The 4,326-nt window shown below is 35.0% G+C and overlaps 2 long non-coding RNA genes across 2 annotated transcripts in view; one reads left to right on the top strand and one right to left on the bottom strand.

Moving 5' to 3' along the window:
* Positions 1 to 1,699, bottom strand: part of LOC106941095 (uncharacterized) — a 12,807-nt gene extending 11,108 nt beyond the window's left edge. Inside the window, exon 1 of the long non-coding RNA XR_001423260.1 lies at positions 1,632 to 1,699. This is a non-coding gene — a long non-coding RNA (uncharacterized LOC106941095). The remainder of the gene's footprint in view (positions 1 to 1,631) is intronic.
* An 877-nt stretch (positions 1,700 to 2,576) lies between these two features.
* Positions 2,577 to 4,326, top strand: part of LOC106941094 (uncharacterized) — a 12,834-nt gene continuing 11,084 nt past the window's right edge. The window contains exons 1-2 of the long non-coding RNA XR_001423259.1: positions 2,577 to 2,781; positions 2,854 to 2,920. This is a non-coding gene — a long non-coding RNA (uncharacterized LOC106941094). The remainder of the gene's footprint in view (positions 2,782 to 2,853; positions 2,921 to 4,326) is intronic.

The raw sequence follows: 4,326 nt of genomic DNA, 5'->3' as shown, positions 1-4,326 counted from the left end.
CGTTGCATCTGCGATGAAAAAAAAGTTGTCACTCATGCACTGAATTATTGTGTGGAGGTGTTGACGGAGGTGTCTCACATATGGGACAACGCTGTGACCAAAGTGCAATATATTGATATGACATTCAGGAACGATCCATTTCTTCTGGACGGATCTTGACTAAATCCTATAGGACTGAAGCCTCACTGAGAGCCGTTCGTTGTTCTTGTAATGCTCTCCGTACACTGCAGTAGCTATTTTATTTCATTAAAATATATTTATATTTATTTAATTGGCGAACAAATAAAACAAGAACGTAAGAATACAGAGCATGCTCATTGCTCTTTGTTTTCGTCACATGTCATGGTGGGAGACATGGAGGGATTATAAAAGTCACGGTGCTCCTTCTGCTTGGTTATTTCTTGCTTATTGGGCCTTGGACAGTGTTCATAGTTGAGCATTGTTAGTAGCTATATTTAATGGTGCAGACAGTTGTGGTTTCTGACATGGGTAGTATGGGCAACCGTCCAGGGCATTATTTTTTTTAGGGATGGCAGGAGACCTCTGTGGATTGTGGCACAGAAATGAAAGCAAAACAGAATGAAGAAGAGTTTGAATTGATACTGGTGAAATGTATTTCAGACCTAAGTATTTAATATCTAGGTGTTTTTATGGGAAAGTGGATCTTTCAGATCAATTTGATAAGCAATTTTGGTGCACTTAATTTTATTGTCATGTAGCACAGGGTGCTGGTCTTGATTTTCTTGGGTTCGGTGCTCTAGACTACAACTCTGCTACTTGGCTCCTTGGTTCCATGTCCTCCCCTGCCAAACTAAACTATGTTACTGAGAGTAAACACAACAAAAACATGCTTTATCTGTGGCATTGTTCATTAAAATGGCACATTTCTAATGTATTAAAATTAAATACGATCGGTACACTTAATGATATTAGCGATTAGGTATTACTCAGCAAGTACTTTTACTTTTAATACTTAAGTATTTTTAAAAGCCAGTACTTTTTTACTTTTACTTAAGTAAAATGTTAATGTGGTACTTTTGCTTTTACTTGAGTATGTTTTTGTCTGTGTATTTGTACTTTTACTTAAGTGCATTTTTTGAGTATTTTCTCCACCACTGCTCATTACTTTTACAAATTTAGAGCATACTTAGAAAGTCCAGAGGGTACTTACTTATACTTATCTACTAACCCAGACGTCGAGAGGATACTTACTTACACTTATTTAGCAACCCAGAACAGGGATTAGAACAAACTTGGAATCCAGAAAAACTACCTTCGCAATTACTTTTTAGACTCCTATTCTTCCAACCCAGAAAAGGAATTAGACCGGGGAATACTTACTTATTCTTATCTTCCAACCCTGAATGGAGTATCTAGTTTATATACTTTGGATTAGACTGCTTTTTAAACTCCTGTTCTTCCAACCCAGAAATGGAATTAGACGAGAGGATACTTATCTAGCAACCCTGAAAGGAGCACCTAGTTTACATACTTTAGATCAACAAGATTCTTTTTCTTCTTTTCTCTTTCCTTTGGTTTATTTTGTTTGTATTTTCTTTTAATTCCTGTAAAGCACTTTGTATTTCCTTGTTGATGAAAATGTGCTACATAAATAATAAAACATTACTTACTGATTGATGTTAGTCGAGTTATGACCACTGAAAACCAACCAAGCAACACTCATGCTGAACCGTGACCTGCATAAAGAAACAGGGAAAAGAGTCTCCTTTTATACTCCACACTCCTGTAGAGAGTTAATTGGATGCCAGGTGTTCTCAATCCTAGAGGGCATCTCTGGTGAAAAACAAATACACCGAGTATGTTATATTTTAGTATATTTAAGCATACTTTAAGTCAGACTAATCATGAGTATACTTCAAGTTCACTTAGGATTAGTTAACTTAAAGTGTGACATTTTGGAACAACTAATTTTGTGCTTAGTGTATTTTAATAGTATTTAAATTGTATTAAAGCACAATTTAAAGTATACTAAGTGTACTTTCACATACTTTTTTGGAACAACTTAAATTACACTTAGTATACTTTAAATATATTGCTTTTTTGTAATATGAACATGCTTGATTAGTATATTTTGAGTGTAGTATTTTTGTGATTGAATTACATTTAAAATATATTTAGAATGTATTTTAAGTGTATTGACATTACATATTTTACATATTAGTGTGATTACAGTATGCTACAATTACACTTTTGGTTTCTTATAATTGCTAATAAAGTACACTTTTTAGTTACTTAATGTCTTATTATTCTGCTTTGCCACTTTGTACATTATATGCTTCACACACTACAGTATTGCAAACACATCAAGGCTACCAGAACACAGAAGGATTATAACACACTTTCCAGGTGAAAAATTACATTGTGCTTCCAATATATTCACATTTTGCTAACACTTTATTTGGTAACGCATTCGAGCATACATATATATGTGTGTGTGCGTGTGTAGGTGTGTGGGTGCGCCTGTGTGTGTGTGTGCGTGTGTGGGTGCGCCTGTGTGTGTGCGTGTGTATGTTCATGCCAGACATGTCCCATCCTTTATCAGCAGAATCCAGACTTGGTGAGCATGACATTTCAGTTTAGAAACAGCCACCAGGATCCAATCATTCAGGCACCTTCTCAGTACTTGGTACACACCTCCAAATGTACAAGTTTCAGAGCAGACATATGAGCAGCCTAACACGCATACCAGCACTCTATTGACAGATGAAATGCAGCATCATTTTGGTGAGTTTATAAAATGGAAATGGAACAACAACTGTGGTACAAAAAATAATACTGTACCTTAATACCTTTGGATAATTTTCTGATTTATTTTTTATCATTTCTACCCAGGTCTGTATTGTGATGGTGTTACCTTTGATTTTGTAACTTTGGAGCATGGCTATATTTGGAGAAAATGGTGAGTTTTCATAATCTGATAGATCTGGAGCAACATGGAGAGGGCACATTCTGCCAAGTCAACATGTAACAATCTGGCAAACTGCTTTTAAACAAAAGCTGCCATTTTAAAAGCTGCTTAAGTGATCACAGTTATGAAGCTAGTTTTTTGCACTTTTTATACAGCAATTGTACATTTCTCCATAAACATACATGTTTTTCTGTTGAAATGGAAGACAGTTAAGTCCAAAATTATTCATATTGCTAATTTCATCCAAAGTAGAAATTTGTTTTTGATTGGAAATGAGACAGTAATCTATCAAAATGTTACAAAACATTGTAAAAGTGGTGTCAATATTTGAATAAATAATATATGTTATTTTGTGCTTACGAAATAACTGCTGTAAAATTTAAATATGATTCACAATGAACTATTGCATAAGCAGACATGATTGAAATATTATTCCCAATATTAGTTTTAATGACAGATAATTCCTGACAGACAGAATTGCTTTACTGTGTATGTGTATGGAAAGGTTTCTGGAGGTGTTGAGGTACATCTCCAATACATGTAAAATAGTTTATACATCTCTAAATATCTGTATCCAACTATCGGCCATATATAATGTCTGTGTTTTCTACAATGCCTAAAAACAATTAACAGTTAAATGAGAAAGTGATTTGCTGGGATCAGGTTATGGTCCTCTTCAGGACATTAAACTTTCCCAGTCATAATAAATGTTAGTGTGTTAGATTAGTGTGCTATATTCTGGACCCACATCCAAAGTACGGGTGAATGGATACTCCTCAAATAAATTTGGTTTAAAAAGAGGAACTAGGCAGGGATGTCCTCTTTCACCTCTACTATTTGCCATCAGTATCGAGCCCCTGGTGGAAAGAATACGGTCAGACCCTAGAATCTGACCGAGTAACAGCAGGAGGAGTCACCCATAAAACCTCATTGTATGCAGATAACATTATTCTGTATATTTCTAACCCTCTGAGCTCAATCCCTAGGCTTATGACCAGTTTAAAAGAGTTTGGAGAAATCTCACGCTATAAAATTAATGAAACCAAGTCTGAAGCTATGATGTTGATGGGCAAATGGCCTACAGGCTTAAATAAAGAAGTCACCTTTAATTGGTCCAAGAGGGGATTCAAATATGAATTGTGTGATGATTACACCACAAACCTTGCATATATTTAATGGAAATTATGGTAGCTTAATCGCACAAATAAAATCAGACCTGACTAGAGATTCTTCCTCTGTCCCTTTTGGGCAGAATAGAAACCCCCACAATAGAAATTATGGGAGTAAATGAAGTTACTCCCACAATTAATGTATTTATTTCAGGCACTACCTATTTGGATACCTGCCCCCACTTTTAAAATTTTGGATAAAATTATTAATAACTTTATTTGGCAAAG

Source organism: Poecilia latipinna, unplaced genomic scaffold, assembly GCF_001443285.1.
Source record: "Poecilia latipinna isolate Pla-1442-1.1 unplaced genomic scaffold, P_latipinna-1.0 Scaffold3495, whole genome shotgun sequence".
Classification (NCBI taxonomy): Eukaryota; Metazoa; Chordata; class Actinopteri; order Cyprinodontiformes; family Poeciliidae; genus Poecilia; species Poecilia latipinna.
Note: the sequence above shows the minus strand (reverse complement) of the source record. Positions and strands in the feature narration are given on the sequence as shown.